This window comes from Chamaea fasciata, unplaced genomic scaffold (assembly GCF_029207755.1).
Source record: "Chamaea fasciata isolate MVZ Bird 193981 ecotype frontalis unplaced genomic scaffold, bChaFas1.0.hap1 SCAF_3, whole genome shotgun sequence".
NCBI lineage: Eukaryota > Metazoa > Chordata > Aves > Passeriformes > Sylviidae > Chamaea > Chamaea fasciata.
This window is the reverse complement of record NW_027094088.1, coordinates 8,607,498-8,618,632: the sequence shown is the minus strand read 5'-3', so window position 1 is coordinate 8,618,632 and position 11,135 is coordinate 8,607,498. Positions and strand designations below refer to the sequence as shown.

At 41.4% G+C, this 11,135-nt stretch overlaps 1 long non-coding RNA gene across 8 annotated transcripts in view; it reads right to left on the bottom strand.

The window, feature by feature from the left end:
- Positions 1–2,745: 2,745 nt before the first annotated feature.
- LOC136286383 (uncharacterized) overlaps positions 2,746–11,135 on the bottom strand; it is a 34,546-nt gene continuing 26,156 nt past the window's right edge. For all 8 annotated transcript variants that reach the window (XR_010719878.1, XR_010719883.1, XR_010719881.1 and 5 more), the window contains 2 exons: positions 6,323–6,392; positions 2,746–5,606 (listed from right to left, as the gene is read on the bottom strand). This is a non-coding gene — a long non-coding RNA (uncharacterized lncRNA). The remainder of the gene's footprint in view (positions 5,607–6,322; positions 6,393–11,135) is intronic.

Sequence of the window (11,135 nt, the reverse complement as noted above, 5' to 3'; positions counted from 1 at the left end):
GATCTTTGTACAATAGGCACTTTCGACATGCACAACTCCTGGCTTATTAAAGCAAAACAAAAGCCGCTCACCTTGAGGAGTGTTTAGAAATTAGGAGCCACAGTTCCCCTTGGCACAACACTCCACAGGATTATTTAAGCTTGTGCACATCTAAACAGCAATGCTTGACTAGTTAAATACCTAACACCAAGGCGGAAAACAGCAAAGAAGACACAGGGCTGCTCTGTCCCTTCCACACAATTTCTCAGGCATTCTCCAGGGCCCCACTCTGCTCCCTTTGAGCAATGTCTGAGTTCCAAACAAGGCACTGCATCGTGACCTTATCATATCCTTACATCCAGTATAAATGTACATATGAGGGAAGAAGGGCTGCACATAAGTGGCTTATTTAGAAAGGTCCCAGAATACTTTTTGTGCAATTTTCTCCTCAGTTCCCCATCCATCCCTCCCTGCTGAAGTGGCAGGTAACCTGAGCAAGAGCAGCGTGTGAATTGATTTGGAGGCGATCAGCACATCGGTGTTCAGCTCTGGCCAGCTGCCGTGTCATTGATTGCCTCGGCATCGATTTGCACACCATTCCCACTCACCTGCCAAGTCAGATGGAGAGGGAACAATGAAGTGAAAAGAAAATTATGTATTTGTAGTAGACACTTTCACCTCTCTCCACATTCTCCCTCGGGAGAAGTTAAGGGACCTGGACTGATTTCAGTGCTACTTTTAGCAAGAGTTAGGAGAGAAGTCTGTACAAAAAAGGGGACAATAGGGATGACCCTCTTCCTCCGTTCCCTTTGACAAGAACCACCTACAGCATAAAAGAAACTAATATTTCTTGCCTGTAACGGAGGCAGAGATACATCAAGACAGAGTTTTGGCTGATAAATAAATCTTTTACTGTACTGTGGTCTTCTGCACCAGCCACAGATGATACAGTTTTTATTTGCTTACACCTCATCTAAAAGGGGGACTAGAGCACTCCAACACACAAGTATTTCAGATATCTATACCAGTGGCAGTAGCAATGATATTTCTCTTGTGTCACATATAAAATTCTCTTATTCTGGATAACTCCAACTTGAACATATCCCATTTCTATTGTCTTTTTCTTTTTCCTCTTTCTTCTTCAAACACAAAATAGCATTTAAGTGATTCACTGCCTTCATTCCCAAAACTCTACACAGATTCCAACAACATTTTTCCAAAAATCACTCCAGAAAACTCCCATTATGGGCAATAGTCAGTGACTCTCAGAAGACCTGGTTTCATATATCCCTTGTGAAAATGCGTGTTAGTCTCCTAAATCAACTAGAATGCACCACATGTGACAGTGAGCTGGGCAAGAAGACCCAATGTCAGGGGACAGAAACAATCAAAGCAAATAGATGCATAAATGAGGGAAAACACTGCCCTGGACTATTACAAAAGACGCTTTGAAAGCAAGCTCAGACTCAGAAAATTCCTAATCTGCAAACTGCTGAAAGTAGGAAATTATAACCCAGCCAGTGTCACACTCTACCTGTCACATTTTATATTTTCTCCCTTATGCATCTACTATTGGTCACTGTCAGAGACAAAAACGTTGTGTTAGAAGGGAGTTTGGTTTGACATTGGGGAGACATTCCTACACTCTTGTCTATCGGGAAATTTAATTTTCACAACATGTGTCAAATAGGTGTTATTTTTCCTTCCTAAAGAGTTTGCAGAAACAGGCAGAGTAATTAAAGGTTACACTTGCAGATACCATCACTATTATAGTTATTACACAATACAGTCATATTATTATAGTCACCACAGTGTTGTGTTCCTCTGGTTTCGGTTTTATCAGCTGGAGACACTTGCTTTCTAATTTCAGGTACATTGCAGGCTTCTAGTGAATTTGGGTCTAAATGGCCATCTATTTAAGAGTGCTGGGTAACCTTTGCTTTGTTATCCTATTTTCAGAAGAACTCAGCTTACCTTTAAGCACTGCCAAAGGAAAAAAAGCAACCTGGCACCATAATTGACCAGCAATTTATAGGGCCTTTTGGATGACAGAACTTGCAGAATGAAGAGAAATTTGAAACACTGCAGAGCTATGCAGGGTTCTGTAAAGGCCCTGTCCTCAGGAACCCAGCCCTTTTATGAATATTTTTCTCTTCCATTTACAGAGATTTAGATAATATAGAGAATTTAAATTGTAAGATGAGGTATCAATACCTACATGCAGGTGTCTCCATTTAGTCACGTGACTCCCATTCTTTTGTGCTCTTCTAAAGTAATTGGTTTCAGAGAATAAAACATCCATCATCTATTTCCAAGCAACATGCCACAGTAATGCTTCCCTCTGCCCACCTTCCCCCTTCAAGCACTTCTTGATCCCTTTCTCCCAATGCAGATTATCAAGGTAATGTTCCTTTTGCCCCAGCCATTTTACTCTTGTGCTTTGAATTCCTCTAACATCCTCCTCTGTGTCATCACACCATCTTCAGATGCCTTATTCTGAGCTTCTACCTTCTCCTCTTTCCTTATTCATCCTCATTTCCTACTGTTCAGCGCCAGCAACCCCAGTCCTACTATTAAACCATCATTAGCCTTACACACAGGAAACTCCACATGCCCAAGGGTCCCCTCTCACCTTTGCCCCCTCCATAAACAGATCCTGAAGGCCCTGTTCTTCCTCCACAACATAATACAGGACTCATTGCTTTTGTGACATCTGTGAGAAAATGATAACGAAGCTGATAATGAAAATATTATCGACTATTTAGGTACAATCAGTCCATATTACAAAGTTTATTAACTGCAGGTGAAACAAAGAGCAACTGCACACAGTGGTAGGTGATTCTTGAAGGTTTCATTTTTCAGAGCTGAGAAACAAAACTGTGCTAAGTATCTATGGTCTGAAAAATAAAGCTTTTCAAGAAAAATACACCTGGATACCAAAGACATCTGAGATGGCTGCACAAAGGTACAAGTGATTTTGAGAGTCTGCTACAGAAACTGTTTTTAAAAGAGGAAGAAATAAAAAGAAAAATTCACTTCAGGTACAACCTTTACTCCATTGCTCATGTGTCATTTATGCCTACTGGACTGAGTTGCAGACACATGCAGTAGGAGTGAATAAAGCCTGAAAGTCAGCTTATCAAAAATAGATTGCCAAGTCATGATTTCAGCTTTCCTCAGTTCCAGTGGCTTGCCAAGTATCCCCTGAGTTTTTACTGAAATTTGGAGAAGAACCTTGTGAAGAATAACTGACCTGAAGACAAAGAAGACTTTAGAGGAGGCTGGAAGACAAGGAGCATTTTGAAGATGGATTCTGATAGAAAATCTCTGAAGACAGCTGGCTCAAAAGGTGAAGTGTGGTCAGCATTTTTCTCCACAACAGGATGCTGCTGCGTGCACCAACTGGCACACAACTTCCTTTATCCTGACAGCTGCTGGATGCTGATATGGGTACATATTTAACATTTTTTCTCAGTCCAGCATACTAATACTAGGCCTTACTCCACTTTTTTTGCTACAGGTTCAGCAGAGGCACATACCTAGAAATGTTAAAACTCCTCTCTGAATCCAGGTTCAGAAGAACAACCCCAGTCCTGCAGTGAACACAGTGATGTTAAGAACGTGCAGTCACACCACACTTAAAATGTTTTGTGGGGCTTCTCCACCGACACACTGGGGAGGGGAGCAGCACATCGTGCACTGACACAAGGGTCAAATTAATGAGTAGCTGCATAAACTTCCCCCATGGCTCATACCAGACCTGGTATTTCGGTGTATTTTGGGTGCTCTACAGAATAGTTATTCATAGAGCCAAGGTTCCAAGAAATGCTCTGTACTATAAGCTTTTGTTTCCTGTGTGAGAAAAGAGGTAGTCCTTCCAAAATGAAAAAGTAACTATGACATTCTGAGCTTGAACCCTGGAACAGAAAATAGTTCATTTACAAAGACTCAATCCCATCACACGCAGTTGCTTTGAACTCTGTTCATAATACAGCTCAGTGTAAAATACATCAATTCTATCAGACAGAAAAAAGCAAACATGGCTGGGTGAGTCATGATGGGTTGTGAAACTGAGGGAGCTTGCACTGTCCCTTGGGATAAGTAAATTTTTATCGATCTCCCCCTCCATTCTGGTGATCTCCAGCAGGGAGCAGATTGTGATGAGTTAGTAAACTCCAAAACCAGGAGCTTCTTGCACACTCCTTGAGAAGGGAAAAGACTCACTCCTCACTCATAGTAGAGACACATAGTCTGGTGGCCACCAATGTGTATCTCATACCAAGCTGACCTGGAACACACCAGGACATCAGAAAGAAATTCCCAAGTCCTTCTACTGCTTTTGTACTGGCTTGTTTCTTAATGCTCTTTGTAGAACTACTCTGCAGATAATCTTGTGGAAAACAGCTTGGAGCAGATAATTGCAGGAGCTGGGAAGGAAGGGATGGCTTTGCAGGGAAAGGAAGTGAGCTCTCCGTTTTTTCTTCACAGTGCAACTGCCCCATACAGCAATCTCTCTCCCCTTACTGATGTGGCTATGACTGATCTACACAGATCCATTCCTTTGTGTTCAGCCCTGTCCACACACAACGGGCAGTGCCTTAACTATAGCACAAAAGACCCTGTGAAGACAATTGGGCCATTGACAGACTCTTCTCCGTCCAACTGAGGACAGTGCTGCTGTGAACTCTTCTCCTCATCCACTCCTCTGGCTGCAGAGGAGCTCAGATGTTCCCTTCCTAACACATGACAGACAAAATCAGCTGGGTGAGTTCAAACGAGCTGTTTGAACTGGTTGAACTAGACTGGTACTTCTGCTTGACACAGAAGAGAGATTGTTGGTGCTGGTGTTGATCAGCAGCTGGGGCATTAGTACCCTTGGCCTGCAGAGAGGGATCCCAAAGAGGGCATTTCACTAGGGCTCTGCATTACTGAGGGACATTAATCCTTTTCAACTATTCCTGTGAAGGAATAAAGATGGGCACTGTGGAAACAGGGCACTTTTTCACCAACATTTCTATCTCTGTATTATATCTGTAATTTTAGTATGATTTTTAATCCAAATAATTTAAACTTCTAAGCGCTCTCACATTCATGCACACCCACCAGCCTTTGAAATGAGCTAAGTAATAGAAATCACAAAATCTTACTTGAACAGCCTATTTTGTGGTGTAGGTAATTAGCATTCACTATTCTTTTCAAATTACAATACAATTGAAATACAATTTCTTTTTATCTTCTTCAGTTTAAGGTAAACTTCTGTGAGGTACGTTCCAGTTCAGCAGAGGTTCACTGCAAATACTGAGTATTTCATCCACGGGGAAGAAGCCATAGAGTATTTGTGCACTGTTCAACCTCTCAAAGTCCTCATAACATTAATTATGAATTATTCAGTTTGTGAAATCTGTGTCACAGAAGTTACATTCTGTTTCTTCTTAAATTGATTGGTGTAACGCTGACAAGGATCTAATTGAAATCAGTCTGTTGCTTAAGGTTACCTGGATGTTTTGTGTGCTGTGCCAAACCACGGCTTATGAGCTCACCTTGTATGAGACATACCAATCCTATTAAATAAACCTCGTCTTGCATCTTCAACCTACGATCCAAACCCATATTCTTCATCTGTAAATCTAAGCAACAAAAGTCAGAGATACATACTACCCATTATTCTGTTTCCTAAATATTATTTGAGAAGAATCAAGGTTTTCAAAGCTGGACACCAGAAATGGCTATTCAGATTTATCATAATGCAACTGACATAGAAAACTTGTTTCTTGGATGCAAGCAAAAGTTTACGCCAAAGATTGTGGAAGTTGATTTAGAAGTCCTGCATGGAAGCAGCTCTGGAAGCAAATGAAAAACATTCAAGTCCTCAAAGATCTTCCTTTTTTTCCATTCACCTTCCACCATCTTCTAAATCACAGTCAGGGAATGGGTTCAGCTCTTAGAATAGACAGGGCTGTAAAACCCCCAAAATTCTGGGTAATTATTGACTGAAAGGGAACAACTTTTCAGATTACAGAACCAGACACAGGTTTTTCTTTGCTGAACACAGTAGCTTGATCTCAAAGAGACTGGAGGTCATTAGACTCAGATATGTAGAGCCAGGAGAAGGATGAAGAAAAAGAAGACAAACCTCTAATCTCTAATCCAATCTAGGAATGGCACTGGCAGAAGTAAAAGTCACATGTGACTAAACCTCAAGGTCTTGTGTCAGTAAAATGAAAAAAGCAAGGACGACCACCGCTGAAAAGTGCAGGAGAATCAAAAGGCTGAGACATCATAAATCTAAGTCCACACACCACTGATGTGCCAAATTCAAAGCCAGGAGCTCCATTCTTCCTACCTGGTATATTTTGTGAGCCTGAACAGCATATTCCAATTCTTTGGTGTCAGAACTTTTTTCCCTTGTTTGTCTGCAAAAGAGAATCTTCAGTTCATGCCCAGAGTTTTAACCAAGGCAGTGAAACCTACCCAAGTTAGAATTTCAAATAACAGCCAAGAAATGAAAACCCTGTTACCTACCTTGGGATGTTGGTACTAAAGCATAACAATGGCACGTAGGAGGTCAGCATCAGCTGTTCTGCTGACAGCATTGTAACAGAAAATGGGACAGTGGTGAATAGCAAAGAGTACATTTGGAGCTGCAGCAGGGAAAGAAACATAAAAAAGGAAGGGAAATATGCCCTTTTAGCACCACTGTGTATTTTCCTACAGAACAGGGCTGTAACAAGGCTCTAAACAGAGAGGAAATGGGTCCATCACTAAAACAGCAAGTGCACTGAGATGTCTTTGCAAACTCCTTCCACCATCAGCAGCAGTGCCCTGCAGACTGAAGGATTGTTCGACCTGCACACATTAACCTACAGATCAAAACAAAACCCCACAACTAGATCTTCTCTTCCAGATTCTTTTTAACTCACTTATTTAGGCAGATCCCTGCATTACTAAACCCTTGATAATCTCAGAAGCCAAATAAAACAAACACCATTTCAGGAAAACAAACCAAAAATACCTATATTTAGAAGTCTGAGTTTGAGGCTTGTTTGGTGAAAACTGTAACATAGTTTTGGGGTTAATGACACTTGTGACTGGAATGAGGTATGTGCATCACACAAATTCCATCGTGCTCTGCCACTGAGAGGTCTGTACATGCTCAGACTGAGGGAGGAATGTTTCACATCTGCATAGCTGAGCAGAAAAACTCAAGGAACTCAAGAACAGTTTGAAGAAACTAAGGAAATAGGCTGATACTGACTTCTGCAGGTTGGGGTTTGTATTTTTTTAAAGTTTGAGTTTCTTGGCAAACACAACAAAAAAAAAATAGAAAGACACTGCATTAAACTTAGTTGTATTTTCTGTTGTTAGAATTCAAACCTAAAACGTACTGGTAAAAATAAAGAGCTGATCTCAGCACTCCAAAAATTCAGAGTGGAGGAAAGGAGGGCAGGAAGGGGTGAAATGTAGGTCAGAGGACGGTGTCAGAAAGGCACCCAGGAAAAGCAGAAGTTTCAGACTGTTTATAACCCACCAGCTGAAACTGAGGCCTGTAACAAAAGCTCTAAGAGCAGATGATCTGTGAAACCAAACCTGCAGATAACAAGATAATTCCTAAATCACAATCTAACAACTGTAGAACTTAAAAATACACATTAAGGCTGTCTTTACAGCGAGTGTTTTACTGTAGATTGACAGTAATGAAAACACTGGCGCTCACCACGCTCCCCTTTCACCCTTGTAAGGCCTCAGCCCTGGAGCCTCTGGCTACCAGTCTTGTGTTCTTCCCCCTGTAACCTCAATCCAGATGAAACCAGAGTGAAATTTATGTAACCTCAATCCAGAGGAAACCAGAGTGAAATATCAACTTGTTGAAAACACTTCTCAGTGCTCAGCCATCCATCAGTAAGTCTGTCTCCCTTCAGCCAAAAGCACAAAACTTCCCATTTTCTCCCTTATCTTTCCATTTTGTGGTATTTCTTTGCCACGGCAACTCGGCAGTAACATGTCCGGGTGTCCCTGACCTCCTGTTTGCTGCTTCTTTCTGTAAACTGTGACACCATTTCTGATCACCCTCTGGTTTCTGCTGTCATTAAGGACAGTCTCCACAGCACCATTCCAGTGGCACCAGTAGAGATAAGCTGTATCAGCAATACAACCAAGAATGGATAACAGTAGGATAGTTTTATGGCTGGAGACTTCTATAAACAGCATATGTCATAACTGCATTATAGAGATGGACTTTAATGGGTTCACCTTCACCCCATATAACTGTTCAATTACATCACTAGGAACAGCAAGATAACCATTATTGCATGGTCATAACAGCCCAGTTTGATTCCTTTTTTTTTTTTGCACAGATACACTGGAATAATTCATTTGCAAAACAGGACTTTGAATGTGATTCATGAAAGGTAGCAACAGGGCTCAAATCAAAGTGTAGTTCATGTCTGCCAGCTTCCTCGATTACCCAGAGACCACTATGTTACTGTGCTTCTGGAAAACTTCTTTTACCTCCCATTTCCAAACAGGTGTAACTGTCACTTAATGAACATTAATTAAGATAGATCCATTGTGATTTCAGAGTACTTTTTGTCTAAGCTTGATAAATTTATCACAGACAGCCTTAACAATACATAACGAGTTATATCTGCACTTTCTGCAAGTCTATGCAATTAATTTTCTATTTGTGAAAGAAAATGGAAAATGAAATATTGTGCCCTTTCTAATGCAGAGGCAGATGTAATGAATGGCTTTGGCAAATAGTTGTCAAAGTATGTTAACTAACATCTACAAATCTTTTCCTTCTCCAACAATAGTTTCAGGGCCCAGGATAATTCACTTCCCTTTTTTTTGTCATACTGATATGACATACTGAATCCACTGTATCTACATAAAAGAAACATAATTGAATTCAAGTTCCAAACCAATTGTCTTCATCTTTTAGCCACTGGCTTGAGAGATCCCAAGCACAGATTAAAATCCACGGAGCAGATCTTTTCAGTATTCCCACTGGAGAACAGAAATCTGGTAGGCAAACACTTGAACAGAAGACTTCCCAGTTTTGGAAGAGGCTGCTGACACACACTGATCAGTCTGCTTCCAAAGGGAACAATCACTGTATCCTGCATCTCCTGTCAGCACCCTTTCTTTGTGTGGGAGTGGGAGTAAATATTCTTTGCATCTGGACTTTAGAATTGGCTTCAATACCTTTAAATTCTTACCTGTATCATTAGAAAATATCTATAATATTCTTGCAAGCAAAGCATCCCACCCTGTTGCCAGACTGTCAGACAATTTCCTCCAGCTCTCCATTATTCCATTACTGGAAATAGTGATATCCATGGGGAAGGGGTAAAGAGCTTGTCTTCTGTTGTTCCTCAAAAATGGGGAATTATTCATCAAAACCTACACAAGTTTAATCTTTCAGTTCGCCAACTTAAAGCTTCAAAAGTTTAAGAAGCCCTAAGATGAAGATTACCAGTAATTCCCTGAGCTGGGCTCTTTGGGGCATTCAAAGAGTCTTTATTGCATGCCTACACATCATTCTATCCCTAGTATCAGACTTCTCTTCTATTTGTGAACTGGGGAAGCAGAGCATGGTTTCAAAACTTCAGGTTCTTTCATCCTTTTACATGACTAAGTTCAGCTAAGTTCTCCAAGCAGCTTTGACTCTGGCTTTTTCTACCTTTGGAGACCTTGCAATGTTCCCAATACTCTTAAAACAATTGCTTTTAACTTTTGGACATATGTGATAATAGTGTGATGCAAACCAGCCAAGGTCAAGTGGTTGGTAAAGCCTGAAATAGTTTAGCAGTCAAGGATAACACCAATGCACCAAAAAAAAGCAACACCAAATTGCTTGTAGGTCATCAGCAACAGCACTGAGCCACAAGAAGTTCCACAGCATTACACCAAAGAAGAAAACAACACTGCACCCACAAAAGCAAAATTGAAATGACCCAGCAGTACAACCATAGCATTCAATCTGCAAGTAGACTAAGGAAAAAGAGCACCTGGGTGAAAAACTCCTAGCACAGAAGTCATTGTTTTACCTGAAGTCATGAATGCAACTGTACTCACCATGGGAGAAGTTTATCCTCTTATAGATTCTGCAAAGCCTTCTGATTTTGAAATGCTCAGCCTGAGGCATGAAACTGCCTGGATACAAGCTGTTCCACAGGCACAGAGGCACTACTCAATAGGGAAAGCTTCAGAACTGATCACACATTAAATGTATAGGCATAGGTGGCATTTCAGCATCCTGTCTGTCTTCCCCACAATCAGTAGCATTCAGCAAGAGTTTCCTTCCAGCATCAGAGCAATGCAGCATTCATCTCCATTTCCTCAAGCAAGGAAACAAGTAGAGAGGGAGAGTCCCTGGAGTAATCAGCTACCTACTGGTTCAAGTACTCCCTTAAGAAATTCAGATTCCTCATCTGCTCAGTTTGAGCAGACACAGACTTCATTCCCCCATGCTTCAGGTGACACTTTAACCACCTCAGCCGCCCCTCTGAAGTCCCACTTCCACATTGTGTAAGGTCAAGAGTAAGGGCCTGCAGAGATCAAAGTTTGGGTCCCTAAAAAGTTCAGGGAGTAAATCAGCCATGTTTTTGCAAGTCTAAGTGGAACACAAGCATCTTCAAAGACATCACCAGCCACACACGTGCACACACACAAAGTCCCAGCTCAAAGGACTGACATCTCTCTGGTATTACCAAAATGTTTCTGAAGTAGCTGATGTTTCTCAGGCATGTTACACCTGAAAGGTAGAACAGCCTAGCCAGTAGAGCATCTGCTTCACCAAGAACCCCTCACATGAAAGAAAAATTATGGGAGCAATAAAATAAATGCTGACAGCACTACTGCTAGTCACAGAACCCACAAGCTGGATAATCAGCATGAGGCTACTGAAAAGGCAGGTAATTGTTTGGGGTCCTCCTGGCCTCGGTACCCACCTGATTCCTTCCTAGAGCCAGGTAACAGCACTTCTGCATAGACACAGAAGTTGTGCAAAGCCTTTGAAAAAACACTCATCAAGAAATACTATCTGACTGGGCCAGAGCAGCCTCAAAACTCACTGCCAAAGACACAGGCACAAGGTATAGTGGAAGGACAGCAGTTACCTCACAGCACAGTGGGCACCAGCAGATGCCAAGGAG